Source organism: Geotrypetes seraphini, chromosome 2 (genome assembly GCF_902459505.1).
Source record: "Geotrypetes seraphini chromosome 2, aGeoSer1.1, whole genome shotgun sequence".
NCBI lineage: Eukaryota > Metazoa > Chordata > Amphibia > Gymnophiona > Dermophiidae > Geotrypetes > Geotrypetes seraphini.
Window position 1 is genome coordinate 36,896,320 of NC_047085.1, and position 20,397 is coordinate 36,916,716.

A 20,397-nucleotide genomic window follows, 5' to 3' on the forward strand; every position below is an offset into this window, starting at 1 on the left:
TAGTATTGTGTGACAAAAAATGGTGACAGTATGACAAAGTGTGGCAAAAAGTATGACCAAACGTGGCATAGTCACACATAGCAGGGTGAGACTATACACAGAAGTAAGGCTATACATTATACCACCAGAGGGGACTTGGTAAAGTAGAACATTATATGATGAGCAATATAATGTATGACAGTACGTGGCATGGTAGGATGAAGCAGAATAGTGTTTGAGACTTGAGCCAGTGGTGGGTTGGTGCCCTTTCTCAGATGGTCTGGGGAATTTGGGTTGACATGCTCTCATAGAGGGTCAGAGGAAGAGGTAAGTTTTTATTGCCTTCCTTAAGTTCACTAGACCTTCTAATGATCTTATATGGTAGATAGTTTGTTCCAGAGGTGCGTTAGATAGTGTGAGTAAGATCTTTTTCGGGCATTCTCAAGGTGGAGGGCATTTCCTGAGGATGTGTATAATCACTTTTCTTCTTATGAGCGAAGCAGTCGATTCGAGATGTAGGGTAGACGTTTGGAGGCCATGTAGGCCAGTACCATGTTGTGGAAGAGTTTGTAGACTATTACTAGGCCTTTGAATATACATTGTTTGTTGATCGGTAGCCAGTGGGCAGCATGAAACTTAGTTGCCATGCTAATACTTACAAATGGATGTGCGCACATAAGCACATATATGCTGTTTTAAACATTTATGTTTATTAAAATATTTAATATACTGCTTATCAAACTTTGTAACAAAGTGGTTCACAATTTAAGCCTCAACATTTAAACATTAAGAACTCCAATAACAAGATAGAAAGACCTAACCATCAATACAAAATCATTCATAATGCCCTTTGAAGGGCATAAAACATTCATCAAGCCTTCATGATGGTTAGCTTCTACAGAACCACTAATTTATCTTTATATTCTCTCCCATGTTTTAAAATAACATTTTGAAATTAGTAGACTTTTCATCTCCCCTCACATAAGGGGGAAGGGCATTCCATTTTGAAGGGGCCAAATAGGAAAAAACAAGAATCAGATAGATGCCTTTGTGTGCAAATGTTTCCATACTTTATGGAAACTGCATACCATAAAATCATATTTTGACGTTTCATCATTCAGATTGTTAGTCCAATCCCTGATTCTGAGTCAGTTTAGATTATTGTAATATAGTTTACTTGGCCAGTACTCAGAAAAATTTTCAGAGACTACGTATAATTCAGAATGCAGCTATACGCTTGATCTTTGGGTTTAAAAAGTACGATCATATAAGAACATAAGAATAGCCTTACTGGGTCAGACCAATGGTCCATCAAGCCCAGTAGCCTGTTCTCACGGTGGCTAATCCAGATCACTAGTACCTGGCCAAAACCCAAGGAGTATAGAAAGACATTCAGGTGCTTCACTGACTCTCAGATGCCTGCTCGGGTGAATCATCAAAGATTTCTATCCCGAAATGCAGGAGAAGGTATCATTCATCGAATAACATAGAAACATAGAAATAGACGGCAGATAAGGGCCAAGGCCCATCTAGTCTGCCCACCTTAATGTCCCTCCCCTACCTTCGCCCTGTGAATAGATCCCTCCCCTACCTTCGCCCTGTGAATAGATCCCATGTGACGATCCCATTTGGCCTTAAAATCAGGCACGCTGCTGGCCTCGATCACATGCAGTGGAAGACTATTCCAGCGATCAACCACCCTTTCTGTGAAAAAGAATTTCCTGGTGTCAGCTCGTAGTACAGTGTAAGCAAAAGTATAAGCCAAATGTAGTGCTCAAAATAACTTAAAAACTAAATATAAATAAAAGTACCAGTAGAACTCAAAATATCACACTTATCTTAATAAAGTGGATTCATTGCAGCATGATATTAACCCTACGGGGACCCGTTTCACCAATTAAGGCTTCATCAGGGGTCGAAATCTACAATGAAAAAATTAAAGAAAAAGTGTGTTAGATCTATGAACCAAACTATAATATTCAACACCTAAAAATGTCTTAAAATAGAAATAACTATAAAGCTCTCAGGTGAAAAACTTACTTTCTTTCATTGTAGATTTCGACCCCTGATGAAGCCTTAATTGGTGAAACGGGTCCCCATAGGGTTAATATCATGCTGCAATGAATCCACTTTATTAAGATAAGTGTGATATTTTGAGTTCTACTGGCACTTTTATTTATATTTAGTTTTTGAGTTATTTCGAGCACTACATTTGGCTTATACTTTTGCTTACACTGTACTCGATGAATGATACTTCTCCTGCATTTCGGGATAGAAATCTTTGATGATTTACCCGAGCAGGCATCTGAGAGTCAGTGAAGCACCTGAATGTCTTTCTATGCACAAGTCTCTGTTTTAGTGGAATATTATATTTGCTAGACTTGTTCCCATTGATACTATTTAAGTATTCTACTACAATTACAAAACCCAAGGAGTACCAATATTCCATGCTACTGATCCAGGGCAACCAGTAGCTTCCCCCATGTCTTTCTGAATAACAGACTATGGGCTTTTCCTCCAGGAACTTGTCCAAACTTTTTTTTTAAAACCAGATATGCTATTTGCTCTTACCACAACCTTTGGCAATGCGTTCCATTTATTTGTGAGCTGCATTGGCTGCCGATGGAGGCTCGGGTGATATTTAAATTTGGTCATATCTGCTATAAATTACTATTCGGTCTTATTCCCAGTTAGTTAGTAGATTATTTTACTTTTGTCAATGTAAAGCATCCAAGATGATCAGTTACATTCTTCTCATTCCCTTCTATCAAAGGATGTAAATATAAGAAATACCATCAACGTCTTTTAGCTTACCAAGCAGCCTCTTGGGATAAAGATTTAAATTCCTTGATCTCTAATGCTGGGTCGTATCAATATTTCAGGAAAAGCTTAAAAACCTATTTGTTCACCAAATTTCTAGGTAACTGACTGTATCCATCTTGAATGTCTCCTTACATTTGTAAACTGGACATAAGAATAGCCTTACTGGGTCAAACCAATGGTCCATCAAGCCCAGTACCCCGTCCTCACGGCGGCCAATCCAGGTAACCAGTACCTGGCAAAACCCCCAAAAGTAGCAACATTCCATGCTACCGATCCAGAGCAAGCAGTAGCTTCCCCCACGACTTTCTCAATAACAGACTGTGGACTTTTCCTCCAGGAAATTGTCCAAATCTTTCTTAAAACCAGCTTTGTTAACCACATGGATCTTTACTGTTATGCAGTATAGAAGAAGGCTTTTATGTTATGTTATGTTTATTTCTAGTGGAAGCCCACTTTGCCCTTATATGTATAATGTATGCATATATGCAGTTCAGTCTTTCTCCTCACTTATTGTACTCTGTTTGAAGACGTCTGCCCAGACGAAAGAAAAAGTCTCACATCTCAGGTGAACCACCGTATGCTTTAATTGTACCTCATAGATATCATCGGCATAAAAAACTTTCGCTTACAGAGTGAGTTCAAACACAAGAGTGAACTTAACCACAAAATCATAAATCTAAACTTAAATGTGGGTCCCTCCCATTCCCGCCAGTGCTAACTTTTTGTGGAAATAAAACCACTTCTTCAGGATTGTTGGACCTCTTAATTAGTAGTCACAGTTCTGTGGTTTCACCTTCTCCGGTCACTCGGTGAAACCACAGAACTGTGACTGCTAAAATAGAGGTCCATCAGCCCTGAAGAAGTGGTTTTATTTCCAAGAAACACTATCAACAGATGACGAAGCGGGAGGATTAGTGCTCGATTTCCCTGATGAAGCTATGGCGAAACAGGGGGCCTGTTGGAAATTCTAAAAGAAGCGATCGTGTTGCAGCGGTGGAAATTGCTTACCGTGAAACAGATATATATGCTCTAGGTTTAAACAACTCTGTCCTTCCCTGCACTTGCCCGCGGTAGATTGAATCCTCAACAGATAAGTTTTTGTCTTCTTAGTGACCTTTATTTGAAATATATTACAGATGTTAATGCGAAGATGATATGCAGAGATCAGAAGATTTTTTTTAAATTAGAAGACTATTGGAGAACTATGCACTAGTGGAGTTTTTCTGACCAAGCATGTGTCTCCTTGACTCAACTTTGTGTTGAGACACGATTGTCTGTAGGGGACTGTTCTTGTTGGTTCCCCTTAAGACACTGAGGCCTTTTCTCCACATTTATGAGACTGTGTCTGTTTGAGGCCACTACACGATGAGCTGTTTTCTGGATATTTTGGGTGCATATTAGTGACCCCTCACAAGGAGTGCCATTTACCTTTGGGGCACCAAGGGAGAGGAGCAGAAATTAAATTTGGATTTGCATTAAGTGTGTTGGGGGAGAGGGAGAGCAGATATGCCATTTATGGCCTACCCACTTTGCTCTTGGACCTACCCTAAAGGCTCCTTTTACGAAGCCGCGCTAGCGGCTTCAGCGCGCGTGACGTTTCGTCATGCGCTAACCCCTGCGCTAGCCAAAAAACTACTGCCTGCTCAAGAGGAAGTGGTAGCGGCTAGGGCGGCCGGCGGTTTAGCGCACGGTATTACGTGCGTTAAACCGCTACTGCGCCTTCATAAAAGGAGCCCTAAATCAACTGCCTGACTATAGGACTGCTCCACATGTGTCTGCATGCATACTTTGAACACATATATATCTCCCGGAAAGTATATTAGAACTCACTTGAGCATATATATCACACCTCTATATGCTCAAACCCCTTATAAAATCACCCTCAAAATGTACATCTTCAAATATTTTCTTGATACAATACAACTGAAGACATATTGATAAAACAGTATAATAATATTACGGGCGATTGTTATCAACATAGTGAAATTTAGGGCTCCTTTTACAAAGCCACGCTAGCGGTTTAACGCGCGTAATAGCGAGCGCTAAACCGCCAGCCGCGCTAGCCGCTACGCCTCCTCTTGAGCAGGCGGTAGTTTTTCAGCCAGCGCGGGGGTTAGCGCGTGATTAAAAGTCGCGCGCGCTAAAGCCGCTAACGCGGCTTCGTAAAAGGAGCCCTTAATTTAGAACCTAGGTCATAGAAAAGATTTATAAGCCTCAGAAGTAAGAGAGATTACATTAATATTCCATTTGCACTTCATTTTGTAAGTATGAACATGGTTTCAAAAGAATAATGTAGCTACATTTTTGATTTCCTCTCCGGTGATTTAAAGAAAAGGATTTGTAATTCTTCCCTACATCATTTCCTCTGCAAGTGATTTCAGAGGCCAGTAACATTAAGTAATGACGCAGAGTAAATAAAGGACAAATAGAAAGAAATTAATTCTTGTATCGTTACTGAAGATTACTGATGGAGGATTATTGATCTCTCACTTATACCTTGTCATTCTTTGTTCACAAAAAACCCAATAAATTGGGCTTGAGGTTAATGATCTAAATTCTTGTAATGCAAGGTTTTCTTCTGAAATGTGATTTGTTTCTCCTTTCAGGCCTATGGCCAGGCTCTTTAATCAATAGGTCCTAAGATAATAAATAACGCTCTTATTAGGCGTAAATGTGTGAAAGAAACTCTCAGTTTTAGAAATTGGGATAGTAAGTCTTCTTTGGTAAATGATGACTTTAACGTCCTCCACTTGAAAAAGACTGTGATTCTTTTTCTTGTTTCTCTTTTATTCATAATTAGTCAAATCCAAAACAAAACAAATAGAAATAAAGGGTGTAAAACCTGGTGAAGAAACAATGCTTAACTCAGGTTCACATGTAGGCATGTGGTCTGACAAAATATGACCACTGTTCTCTCTCAGACTGAACAAGAAGGGACAGCCTAGCTCTCTGGGAGAAGCAAAGCCCTCTGGGAATTTAAGTCCACAGAGCACCCTTAGCTCATACATCTTAGCATAAACATTTAGGGCTCCTTTTACAAAGGTGCGCTAGGGCCTTAACGCGCGGAATAGCGTGCGCTAAAATTGCTGCACGCGCTAGACCTTAACGCCAGCATTGAGCTGGCGTTAGTTCTGGAAGCAGAGCACAGGTTTAGCGCACGCTAAAATCCTGCGTGCGCTAAAAACGCTAGCGCACCTTAGTAAAAGGAGCCCTCAAACTTCTTCTTAAACAAGAAACTGAGCAAATGCCCACGTAAGATGGGGTCAGATCAGGAGGAAAGAGAAAGAATGATGCTAACTTAAAGCGAACGGAGGGAAAAAGTGAAAGAGGGAGAGGGAGGGAGGGAAAGATGCTGAACATGAGGCAGGGAGGTGAGATACAGACAGATGCTGGATCATGTGAGATATGGGGGAAGAACAGAAAAAATACTGGGCCACGTTAAGCAAGGAAAGCAAAAAGGGGAGTGAAGTCAGAGAGGAGCAACAAGGAGACAATAGGGGAAGCATAGGGTCAGGTACACAGAAGAATAATGTTGGATGGGGAGGAGGTGTAGACACAGAAAAGCAGTGCTGGACTTGGTTGAGGATATGAACATAGAGAGACAATACTGGATATGGAGATATGGATACAGAAGGGAACTACTGGACATGAGCAGAATAGGAACAAGAAAATAGATATGGGTCATGGGGACATATAGTCATTCCAGGTCATGGGGACATATAGGCATTCCAGGTGTCCACCACTCGCTGCGTGAAGCAGAACTTCCTGATATTTGTCCTGGACTTCAAAACCATGCAGAAACTGACAATCCGGAAACTATGTGGTCAAATCTAAAATCCATCCTGAACGAAGCATCTAGCCGCTACGTAAAAACAGTAAGCAAATGCCGAAGAAACAAAAAAACACAATGGTTCCACAAGGAAATTTCGGACCTCATTAAAAAGAAAAAAGAAACATTTATCACCTACAAACATCTTGGGAAAAGGGAGGCAAAAGAAGACTATCTGGCCAGATCTAAGGCTGTCAAAAAGGCAGTCAGGGAAGCCAAACGTCGAACAGAGGAAGATCTAGCACGGAACATTAAAAAAGGGGACAAATCCTTCTTTAGGTACATTAGCGACAGGAAGAGAAACAAAAATGGGATAGAACGCCTTAGGCAAGCAGATGGAAACTACGCAGAATCTGATACTACCAAGGCAGAACTGCTAAACGAATACTTCTGCTCAGTATTCACCTGTGAAGCACCGGGAGCTGGTCCACAACTACAGATAAGAGACAGCCAAAATGACCTGTTTCATGATTACGAGTTTACACCCAGTAGCGTCTACCACGAACTTTCAAGACTCAAAGTAGACAAAGCCATGGGACCAGACAATCTACATCCCAGGGTACTCAGAGAGCTGAGTGAAGTTCTGGCTGAACCACTATCCGTGCTCTTCAATCTTTCCATGCGCACGGGAAAAGTACCCCTAGACTGGAAAACAGCTAACGTAATTCCACTCCACAAAAAGGGCTGCAGAACAGAGACAGAAAATTACAGACCTGTGAGTCTTACATCCATAGTGTGCAAACTCATGGAAACACTAATCAAACAGAAACTTGACAAAATTCTAGATGAAGAAAATTTACGTGATCCACATCAACACGGATTTACCAGGGGAAGGTCCTGCCAATCTAATCTGATTGACTTCTTTGACTGGGTGACCAGTCATCTGGACGCCGGGGAGTCCCTAGACGTGATATATTTGGACTTCAGCAAAGCTTTTGATAGCGTCCAACACTATCAAACTTAGCTGTTGAACAAACTAAAATCGATGGGATTAGGAGATACATTCACTGCATGGATAAGGGATTGGCTAGATGGTAGGCTTCAAAGGGTGATGGTAAATGGTACCCCCTCCGAAACGTCAGCAGTGATGAGTGGAGTACCTCAGGGCTCCGTCTTAGGGCCGATTCTATTCAATTTATTCATAGGAGATTTGACCCAAGGGCTTAAGGGAAAGGTATCACTGTTTGCCGACGATGCCAAACTATGCAACATAGTACACAAAAGCAGTGTGCCTGACTTTATGACGCAGGACCTACGACAGCTGGAACAGTGGTCATCAACTTGGCAGCTAGGCTTCAATGCTAAAAAATGTAGAGTAATGCACCTAGGCAAAAAAAATCCACACAGAACTTACACACTAAATGGTGAAACCTTGTCCAGGACCACGGTGAAACGTGATTTAGGAGTGATCATTAGCGATGATATGAAGGCTGCCAATCAAGTAGAGAAGGCTTCGTCCAAGGCAAGACAAATGATGGGCTGCATCCGTAGGGGTTTTGTCAGCAAAAAACCTGAAGTCATTATGCCACTGTACAGATCCATGGTGAGACCTCATCTCGAGTATTGTGTTCAATTCTGGAGACCACACTACCGGAAAGATGTGTTGAGAATTGAGTCGGTTCAGCGAATGACTACCAGGATGGTCTTGGGGCTCAGGGATCTCACGTATGAAGAAAGGTTAAAAAAACTGCGGATGTACTCACTGGAGGAGCGAAGAGAGAGGGGGGACATGATTGAGACCTTTAAATATATCACGGGGCGTATAGAGGTGAAAGATGATATCTTCAGTCTTACAGGGCCCTCGGTAACCAGAGGACACTTGCTGAAAATCAGGGGAGGGAAATTTCAAGGTGATGCTAGGAAGTACTTCTTCACCGAACGGGTGGTCGATCATTGGAACGAGCTGCCTCAGCAGGTGATTGAGGCCAACAGCGTGTCAGATTTTAAGAAGAAATGGGATATTCATGTGGGATCAGTGGTGATCAGTGGAGTGCCACAGGGCTCAGTCTTGGGCCCAATCCTATTCAACATCTTTATAAGGGACTTGGCAGAAGGGCTTAGGGGTAAAATAACATTATTCGCCGATGACGCCAAACTAAGTAATGTAGTGGGCAAATGCACAATAGATGATGTTTCAATGCCCGACAACATGATGCACGACCTACTCCTACTAGAGCGCTGGTCTAGGTCCTGGCAACTCAGCTTCAATGCCAAAAAATGCAAAGTTATGCACCTGGGCAGCCAAAATCCATGCAAGACTTACACCCTAAATGGCGAGATCCTTACAAGAACTGAAGCAGAACGTGACCTAGGGGTGATCGTCAGTGAGGACATGAAGGCTGCCAATCAAGTGGAGCAAGCTTCATCCAAAGCAAGACAAGTCATGGGTTGCATACGCAGAGGCTTCGTCAGCCGAAAGCCGGAAGTCATTATGCCATTGTATAGATCCATGGTGAGGCCCCACCTGGAATACTGTGTGCAATTCTGGAGACCGCATTATCGCAAGGATGTGCTGAGACTGGAGTCGGTTCAAAGAATGGCCACTCGGATGGTCTCAGGACTCAAGGATCTCCCATACGAGGAACGGTTAAACAAATTGCAGCTATACTCACTCGAGGAGCGCAGAGAGAGGGGGGACATGATCGAGACATTCAAGTATCTCTCGGGCCGCATAGAGACGGAGGAAGATATCTTCCTCTTCAAGGGTCCCACGACAACAAGAGGGCATCCGTGGAAAATTAGGGGAGGGAAACTACGAGCTGACACCAGGAAATTCTTTTTCACAGAAAGGGTGGTTGATCGCTGGAATAGTCTTCCACTACATGTGATCGAGGCCAGCAGCGTGCCTGATTTTAAGGCCAGATGGGATCGTCACGTGGGATCTATTCACAGGGCAAAGGAAGAGGAGGGACATTAGGGTGGGCAGACTGGATGGGCCTTGGCCCTTATCTGCCGTCTATTTCTATGTTTCTATGTTTCTATGATCTATAGGGGAGTAAGAATCAGGGAGTGGGTCATTGGTATGGGCAGACTCGATGGGCTATGGCCCTTTTCTGCCGTCAATTTCTGTGTTTCTATGACTTGTCCGCCCTTAGTTTCAGTCCATATCCTCTTGTCCTGTGGTGCTCAATTCCTTTAGTCTATCAGTAAAGACTCGACACCTATGTGTTTTGGCCAAAGGCCTGCCTCAGGGGTCTGAATAATATTCATGTAAAGGAAATTGGAAAATGTCACCTATAATATTTGCCTTGTCATCAATGTCCTAATTGGATAAAATGCCTGTGGACACTAACGAAATGCAAAAATTATAGAATAAAGGAATTGAGCACCTGAGGTCACCAATGTCTCTTGGCTATTCTACCTTGAGACAGTAGTAGCTCCTGTTTTCTTGTGTGGTACTTGGGGATAGAGCAGAGGTGGGCAACGAGGGCCGGAATCCAGTCGAGTTTCTCAGATTTCCCCAATTAATATGCATGAGATCCATTTGCAGACAATGGGAAGCTGTGCGTGCAAATAGATCTCATGAATATTCATTGGGGAAAATCCTGCAAACCCGATTGGATTCTGGCCCTCGTTGCCCATCCCTGGGACACAGGCATAGAGAAGTGATGCTGGACATGGGAGGATAGGGAAATATAAGTAATGCTGAACAAATGGAAGGAGACAGGGGCACATATAAGTAATGCTGGATATAAGGGAGATAGAAACACACAGGGAATGTTGAGCTGAAGGCTACGGGCTTTGCCGATTAGACCTGAAATCACTGAAAGATAGCAAACACCACAAAGCAACCTGTGAACCGGGGACTTAGCAAAACTGCAACCCTTGATAGTGTAAATACCTCCCAACTTGGAAGATGAGCTGGAACAGGGGTGGGCAACTTTGGTCCTCGAGGGCCGGAATCCAGTCAGGTTTTTAGGATTTCCCCAATGAATGTGCATCGAAAGCAGTACATGCACATAGATCCCATGCTATTCATTGGGGGAAATCCTGAAAAACCGCTAGAACCTCAGTGTGGCAGCAGAGCCTACTAAGACCAGGAGCAGAGTCCAAGCTGAGATACAGCAGAGCAAAGCCCGGGTTGGGCAAGGTTCAGCAGCTGAGAGGTAGTGCAGTAAAAGCACTTGAAGGAGTAGGATCCAGTCATTAAAGAAGCAGTAGAAAATGGCCCCAGCGGCTAAGCAGAAGAGGCAGAGCTTTAGAATTGGTGGACTAGAGAAGAAAAGCAAACATAGCAAATTGTTCTTCCACCCTGCCCTCCCCCCATGACTTGCAGTATTCACAGGTCTAGTTGCATTTAGGTACAGGGGGATGATACCACTATTATGGAACAGGGGGAGGATACGTGTTTTCTTTTCTAGATACTAATTTCATGGAAGGATTAGTACCTCAGGTTATCTATATGACTAACTAATGCCTTTTAGAAATATGTAGAGATAAGGAGGAAATTCGGTAAATGGTGCACCGAAGTCAACATTGCTTGTGTCTTTTATTTTTCAACAAGATTTGAATTCAGTATTGAAATTTTATTTTCGGAAATCTCAAATTCCCTTTATGGGTCAACATATATGGGTTTTCCCTGATGTAAATAAAGAGACTCAAACGAGAAGGAAATCTTTTCTAGCTATGAGACAAGAGGCTAAGGAAATTGGTGCAGTCTTTCAATTGATGTACCCATGCAAATGCCTTATTAAATATGCTGGGACTAAATATACTTTCTTTGTTCCAGACCATTTGCAAGTCTTCCTAGACTTGAAGACAATCTCCAGGGGGTAAAATGGGAAGTAATTGGACTGTTAAGGGGCCAATAAACCGTTAATGCCTTTTCATTTTTAAATCTTTTTGTTTCCTCATGTAGAATTTGGTCCCCAATATTAAGCTTTCTCCCCTTCTAAATTTTTTGAGGTCTAAGGAGAAATATTGGATTCTTATTATGTTGATATTCTGTGATATATATTGTTTTCTTTCGAATTGCCTACACAAGTTGTTTTACTTGTATATTAAGAACATAAGAAGTTGCCTCCGCTGAGTCAGACCAGAGGTCCATCCTGCCCAGCGGTCCGCACCCGCGGCGGCCCTTCAGGCCTAATTGCCTGAACAGTGCCCCTGACTAACTTTGTAACCTCCTCTAATCCTCCAATCCTATCCCTATAACCTACCTCTACTCCTATCTATACCCCTCAATCCCTTTGTCCTCCAGGTACCTATCCAAACCTTCTTTGAAGCCCTGTAGCTTGCTCCTGTTAATCACATCTTCCGGCAGCGCGTTCCATGTATTCACCACCCTCTGGGTGAAAAAGAACTTCCTGGCGTTTGTTCTAAACCTTCCCCCTTTCAATTTCTCTGAGTGTCCCCTTGTACTTGTGGTTCCCCATAATTTAAAAAAATCTGTCCCTGTCTATTCTTTCTATGCCCTTCATGATCTTGAAGGTTTCTATCATGTCTCCCCTAAGTCACCAAAGTGAGGTGTTGGAAAGATCCACATTAACTAGTATTCTGTGAAAGACGAGCAGTGCTGAGCACCTTTTATCGAATATTAGCTTAGCCCGGTTTTGATGCCTAACTTTGGGTGGCAGCATTTACACCTGCCTAATGTTTGGCTGTTGGGCATGCAAATGACAGTATTCCATGCTTATTGCAGGTTTCGGGGTCTTGCTGCGTCTTCTCAGGTAGAACCGACGTTTCAGCCATCAGGCTGTGGCTTTCTTCAGGGTATGCTGTGAGGTCTTCAGTTTGTCTTTATATATAGTTGGTCCTCAAACCCAATTGGTTGGGGCTTGAGGTAAATGAGGCAGGAAAGTCCATTGATCATCAATTTGAATTTTGGTGGGAAAATCAGTTGGTGTCTTTTTTTCCCATAGAATGGAAAAGCCTCTGGTAAGTTTAAAGATGTTCTCCCCATGAAGTTGTTATATGTTCTCTCAGGGTTTCTGCAGCTGGCATTATGCTTATTGTAGGTTTCCAGGTCTCGTTGCGTCCTGTCAGGTAGAACCGACGTTTCAGCTATCATGCTGTGACTTTCCGATTGGTTGGGGCTTGAGGTGAATGAGGAAGGAAAGTCCATTAAATTTGAATTTTAGTGGAAAAGTCAGTTTGGTCACATATTTGAATTCTATAACATAAGAACATAAAAATTGCCATACTAAGACAAATTGAAGGTCCATCAAGTCCAGTATCCTGGTTCCAACAGTGGCCAACCCAGGTCCCAAGTACATAGCTAGATCCCAAGTACTAAAACAGATTTTATGCTGCTTATCCTAGGAATAAGCAGTGGATTTCCCCAAGCCATCTCAATAATTCTATGAATCTACAGTTCTGTAAGCTATACTGCCAGTCACCTAGTTCACAGTCATACTTGTCTTTAATTTTCTTGAGGGGATGGGGGAGGAGAATCTCATCCACTAAAATATTTCTTTTCTAGGTGGGGCACCAGGAACCAAGCATTCAGGAACTGATGGGTTGAACCTGAAGGTGGAGCTCCTGCCTTACTGGTCTCAGACTCAGGGATGCCCTAGTTCGGGGACTGGCCACAGGAGTTTTCCATTCAGTAAAATGATTTTCCCTTACACATTTTGACCACGAAAAAGCATATTATAAAACACTTTCTCTTGAGCATACAGCTAAATGTCTTTCCTGTTAATGACGTGTTACACAGCTGTACATTCTCAGAAAAGCACTCAGCTTCTAAGAAGTTACCAGCACACTGTGCTACTGTTAATTTGCAGTCAGTGCCTGAAAACTTATGATTTATATCAGCGGGTTTTTTTTTTTTTTTTAAGTTCTTTCAGGCCGGATGCCAGGATTTGCAAGAGAAAAAGGGCTGGAGAGTGAGCTCAAGAGACTTTCACTACTCCGTTTTGTCCAGTCAGCATGGGGAACAGATGTAGGCTCTGTGCCAAGAATATGTAATGCAATAAAAATATGCACACAGCTTCAGCGGCTGGCATGGTATCCTATTGGAAATAGTCCAGAAAGATGACGTTTCCATTTGGCTTTTGAAAGCATCAGCTGGATTAAGAGATGGGGAATGGTAGCTAATAAGGCAAGGGGAAAGACGGAGACACGTGTAGCTATTTCAGAGCAAACTGCAGGGATTTGTTTGGCAAAAAAGGCAGGTTCGATGCCATCTTCGGTTTGTAGGTCTGCTCATGCCATCATTTTGCTTACAGACTTATAGCAAGACAAGTTTGCCTAGTAAGAATCATTTGCTCTCTTTCCTCTTAATGTTAACCTCTAGGAAAAATAAGATATATACTTACAAGCAAAGTCAAATGATCAAAGTCAATTATACTTACAAGCAAAGTCAAATTATCAAGATGTGTCAATGGACAAATTTCCACTCGGCTGTGATGTAACAGATTTATCCATTTTCTGCATGTGCATCAATGGCAGTGCGGTGACATTTATAGCAGGGGAGTCGGTAGACGAGCTAAACCAGGGGTGACCAACCTTGGCTCTCGGGATTTCCACACTAAATATATAGGAGGCCTATTTGCACACAATGGAGGCAGTGCATGCAAATAATCTCATGTATGTTCCTTGGAGAAAACCCGACAGATTGAGGCTTTCGCGGACCGATTAGACACCCCTGTCTAAACTTTAGTGTGATACGTCCCCATAACCTGCGTTCATGTGCCCACTTTTTTTATGCTGAACGATGCCAAAACTTGGCCTCTTTCTGAGAGTTGCCTATAACGTTTGCTACTTCTTTTGACTTTGGTATTGATGTTCTGGATCACTGCCGCCTTTCCAAAATCTACCCTTCAGGTTTATACACCGACTGACATTATGTGGTGTAGAACAGCAGCTTCCATCGCAAAAAATATTTTGAGCAATGCAGACTTTGTGATATTTTGAGGCTGATGCAGCAAGTTATTGTGGACCCACAAACAAGAGGCAAATGCAGAGAGCGGCAGACACGTGACCTCCGGGGTACATGCAACAAAAGTTTTGCCTTGTCACCCATTCCTTCTTCAGGTCATACTCCAATAGGAATGACAGTAAACAATGCAAAGTCATTGTCCCTATGAGTCAAACTGATGGTACAGCTGCCTGGAACATCCACGAAAATGTCCTTAACAGTGGAAACAGAACCAGTTAATGAGATCGCAAACCCTATGACTTTGGGCTGAATTGAAGGCACAGTTGCCTTCGACCAGTGGCATAGCGAGTGTGAGGGTTGCCCTGTGCAGTGGCGCCCCCTCCCTCGCCCTCTTTTCTGTCCCCCACCCTCATCCACTCCTTCCCTTGCCCCCTCCTGGTCCACGTGCGCCCCTTCCCTTCCTTCGTACCTCTTCCTCTGACATCATTTCCTACGCACAGGTCCAGGAAATGAGGTCAGAGGAAGCCACCACTGGTGCGAGCAGCAGGTTGGCGTTGCTGCTTGTGCCGCAAACGTAAAGGAGGTACGGGGCAAGGGGCGTGCACATGGTAATGGCGGGCAGGGAAGGAGTGAGGGGGGGGGCAGAGAAGAGGACTGTTACCGGCACCCCCACTACAAAGGCACCCGGGGGTGTACTGCCTTCCTGCCTCCCCCCTTTACTACGACACTGCCTTCGACATCCATGACGATTTCCTTAACACATGAAACAGAACCAGTTAACAAAATCTCAACATATGACACCCCTAGAGAAGCAAAAAGAGGGGCTCAACAGCCCCAGCATATCATCTCTCATCCCCAGAGAAAACAGCGAGAACGGCTTGGTGGGTCCACGATATCATCTCTCAATGGGAGGTGATAAGTCTAGCCTGGCAAAGCCCCTCTTGTTTTTCTGAGACCTGCCAGTTAATGGCACCAAACTGAGCTGCCACACAGCACCGCGAGCATGCTCCGTTCAGGCACGAGAACTATGCCTGCCTGTGATGCCAGTGTCAAGCGGCTGCTGACTGCATTCCGTTTCTGAGAGAGGACAGCAGGCGGCCTCCACATTCCTTCCGCTGGTCGATGTCGTTGCCTCCTCCCTCCCCGTGCCTCTCTGGCTACACTAGTGGTGGAAAGGCTCTATAAAATTCATCGCACATTTTGGTTTCTAGTGTGATCTCAACAATAGCCATACAGCAAGTGAAAAATCTTTTAAACAAAAAGTCACATAAGAACCAAGCCTTACTGGGTCAGACCAATGGTCCATCGAGATGGGCGTGGTGGAGGCGTGTTATAGGCGGGCTTTGGGCGGTCTCAAAGGTGGGTTAGACATGGACATCTTGCAGAGATAATCAAACATTTTTTCAAGACATCCTGGACGGAACTTATACGTTTGGAACTAGACCTTTTTTGGAAGGGTCTAAGTGCTACAAAGGTGCCCACTGCACGCTTCATGAAATGTTGAATAGTGTAGGTGATAGTGGAAAACCCTGTGGTATTCCTGAGGGGTTTCTCCAGGAGTTTGAGTATGTCGCACCACTAACCACTCTCTTTGTTAGGGTATGATCTCTTTGTTACAGAGACGCGCAGGTACGCTTAAGCATGGTTTCACCCGGAAGTGCCCTTGGGCGGGCTTAAGCATCGGTATGCGTCTCCGTAGATGGGAGGCAGATGCCTTAAATGTAGGCCTGCAAAATACTGGCCTACATTTAAGACGTCTATCCGGGAGAGTAGGCCCGATTCTAAATAGGATGCCGCTGAGTGATTGACACGCGATCGTTGGCTGCCTCATAGGTGGCCACCGATACCAGCGTCCTATATTGAATCAGGCCCTTAAGTGTGCAGCATCCCTGCTCCTAACTTTTGGGGGACTTGTAAAGAATTACCTCCAATATGTGCATTTTAGAACATACACCCATAAATTGTGATTCTTCCCCTGCACACACTTTCTTCAGAAGTACATACCATCGTTCACTGCTTGCACTTGTGGGTAAAAGTAGTTAGCTTATGAAAATTGAAATATGGTTTGGACAAATTCCGAAAAGAAAAGTCCATAAGCCCATTATTTAGATTGACGGGGGAAATTCTCCTGCATATTTCTAAGATGAGCAGCATAAAATCTCTTTTGTTTGGACCTGGGATTGGCCCCTCTTAAACTGGATACTGGGCTTAAAGGACCTTTGGTCTTTTCCAGTATGGCAATGCTTAGATTTTTATGTTCTTGATTTTTAAGAGCCCATTTATGTATGTAAATCAGCATTTTTGCATATGAAAATTGTTAATAAGATCACTCTCTAAAAGTCACAATTGTAAGGCTTTGTGCGAACCAGACAAAGAGTTGGTGCACCTTGGTTTCTGTGTAGAATCATAGTTCTATCAAATTCACTGTGGAAGACTCCATGGCAAGTGCAATTGACCCACTTCTCTTAAAAGTAGGAACAATTTTGCTGGTATAGATTTCTCCTTAACCCGTCTCATAAATAATAAAGAGGTTTTTAAAAAATAATTTTGGAAAATCTATTTCTAACTCTGATTTACTGTTTAAGTACCCGTTGTCTTCAGAAAAAAAGGACTTTCTCCAGTTTATGACCTCTGTCCTTATAACCACTCACCAGCTGACAGCACGTTCTCTGAAGGGCAATAGTTTTAATAGCTGGTTGTCACATGCAAGGAATTACTTTCAATCTAATTTTAGGGCTCAAGATACTAGAGTGTTGACGGAAAAGTTCACTTAACACTATCAGCCACAGCGGGAACCAAACTTCAATAAAAGGGAAAGCTAAGATTCTGCTTACTGTTATTACTACCCTGTCATATGTAAGGGATGTGTAGGATTGTCGAACAAAAGCAGGGGGGCCTTTCCCAAATGAAGAAGTTGGGTACTTTTGCTTGGTAGGGGAAGAAATTAATTGAGCGGTGTTTAACAGTGATCTCACAACTGGACAGAGAGTTGACAATAACATGACTCCTTCAAGATAAGTTGCAATTAGCATGAGCTGTCTGAAATGGCTATATTGCGTTTCCTATTTTGCCATTTAAAAAAAATACAGGCCTACAGATATTCATCAGTTTAAAGTCAAAGAAAACGTTCTTTAAGTTGAGACATTTGCAAAAGATTAGAAAGTACTTTTTCTTCAATCATGCTAAATTAGTGGTCAAAGCCCTTATTGTTCAATGGATTACTATAGCATTTGGCATGTTGGCACCATGGTTAAATCAGTGGCGTACAGAAAAAAACAGGGGAAAACGACACCACAACCGCAAATATGCACAAAACAGAGTGGAATTGTCCAGAAGAAAATGATGTGCACTAAAAAAGTGTCCTCCAATGTGTCTGGCGATTTGAAGATCTTTATTGTTCAAACATCAATAAAACACATTCATCGACTCGACATGTACATGTTTCGGCCATCAAGGTCTGCCTCAGGAGTCTTAAAAGTATGAGTGATGAATACTGGTACTCAAGGAAATATACGACCAAAAATCAATCAAAAAGGAATGTCATCCCTCGCTAAATACGGGAGATGTCTATTTCCACCTTACATTTTGTCTGACCAATAATACCATTGAGAGCAAGGGCTACAAATGTCATATACAACCTGACTAGTATTACAGTCAGTATGACTTAATAATTGAAACTTTTTGCTCATTCATGGTTGAATAATACATTTTGGGCCTGATTCTATAAAGGGCACCTAAAGATACCTAACTCCTAGGCACAAGCCAGTGCAGTGGTCAATCAACTGCTAGGCATCATTTATAGAACCGGGCCTAGCAGTACCTAACTTGATTTAGGTGCTGGAAGTAGAGTTACCAGATTTTACTTTAGTAAAATCCGGACCTCTAGATCTGGCTTAAAGACAATGATAGTTACACCAGGTATATGTCCCTTAGGCCAGTGTTCTTCAACCACTGGTCCGTGGACCGGTGCTGGTCTGCAGAAATTTTCTGCCGGTCCACAGGGCCTGCACGTCCATCGGATCCAAGGCAGTATTCTTCAGCCGCCAGTCCACGGAATGATCAACGCGGCGTCTTCGGGCCGTCTCCCTGAGTGTTACAGTGCACATAGCTGTGGGAAAAGGCTCCTACCCACGTCTTGCGCCTGAACCGGAAGCCTTCTCTCTGATGACGCAAAGGGAAGGCTTCCAGATGAGGCGCAGGACGCGCGTGAGGAGCCGCTGCCTACAGCTTAATGCAATGCAGCAGTCAGGGAGCCGGTCCGAAGACGCCACCTTGTTCGGCCCAAAGATAACACCGGGGGCAGGCCAGAAGGCAAGGCACATGGAGGGAGAGAGATAACAACGGTAGGGGAATGCTTTTTTAATTTATTTATTTAGTGATTGATTTGTCTGTTCAGGAAGAAATGCATTTGTTTCTTTTCCTCTGGGGTTGTACTGCTTGCAGAGTCTTGCTTCTTAGGGTTTGTTTGTAAATATTAGTACTTTTAGTTACCTACCCATGAAAAATGGATTCCAGCGTAATATACTGCACAGTATACTGGTACTTAGATCTCAATATGTGTCACATTAGAAACATAGAAACATCGAAAATGACGGCAGAAAAGGGCCACATCCCATCAAGTCTACCCACCCTAATGACCCACCCTCATAACTTCACCCAGCTAGAGATCCCACATGCGTATCCCATTTTTTCTTAAAGTCTGGCACGCTGCTGGCCTTAATCACCTGCAGTGGAAGTTCATTAGGATAGGAGAGCTATGCAAATCGTAACCTGGAAACTCAATTTGTTTGTACTAGATTCCTGGTTTGTGTCAAGTTGGGCTACAACCTTGCATAGTAAATTTGTTCTGTAATTAAGTCAAATTGTAACCTGTCAACTATATAATATGTATGTTTAACCTGTAAGCCGCTCTGAGCTCTTTGGGAGCAACGGGATATGAAACGAATTACATAACTATAAGGACAGTTGTAAATGCGCCATTCTTCAAAGTGGGCCATGGATAAGCAGATGACAGTTGGAGCTTCTGTGGTTCCCATGGTTACCCCTTTTGTTTGCAAGATAAACCTCTGATCAAAAGAAAAATACTTTTTCTGTATTGCAAATTTCGCCATATCATTTAATAATTGTTTTTGTGGAGGAGAGGCCTAGTGGTTAGAGCAGCTACCTCAGTACCCTGAGATGGTGAGTTAATTCCCACTGCTGGAACTTGTGACCCTGGACAAGTCACTTAACTGTTCACCTGTCTAAAATATGCAAACTGCTTTGATTGTGTAAACCAGGGTGTCCAACCTTTTGGCTTCCCTGGGCCGCATTTTCTGGGGCTGCGCAAATGCTGCAGCAAGACAGAGGAGGGAGCCGGCAAGACAGTAAACACCCGGGGGCAGCAGATGAAAACACTGCATCGCCCTCGACCGGGGCCGCACAAAATATTTCACGGGGCCACATGCGGCCCTCGGGCCACAGGTTGGACACCCCTGAAGGAATGGGGGCTTGCATACCGCCTTTTTGTGGCTTTGCCATTTCACAGCTGGCATTCAAAGCAGCGGGCTGATTTGAATAATGTGCATTTATACCACATAGGTACTATATTTAAACGTTTCTATCTTATCTACCCTCTCCCGCCTTTCCTCCAAGGTATACATATTTTAAGTCTGTCACCATATGCCTTATGATGAAGACCACTGATCATTTTAGTAGACTTCCTCTGGACGAACTCCATCCCGTTTATATCTTTTTGAAGATGTGGTCTCCAGAATTGTACACAATATTCTAAATCAGTGGTTCTCAACCCTGTCCTGGAGGACCACCAGGCCAATCGGGCTTTCAGGCTAGCCCTAATGAATATGCATGAGAGAGATTTGCATATAATGGAAGTGACAGGCATGCAAATCTGCTCCATGCATATTCATTAGGGCTAGCCTGAAAACCCAATTGGCCTGGTGGT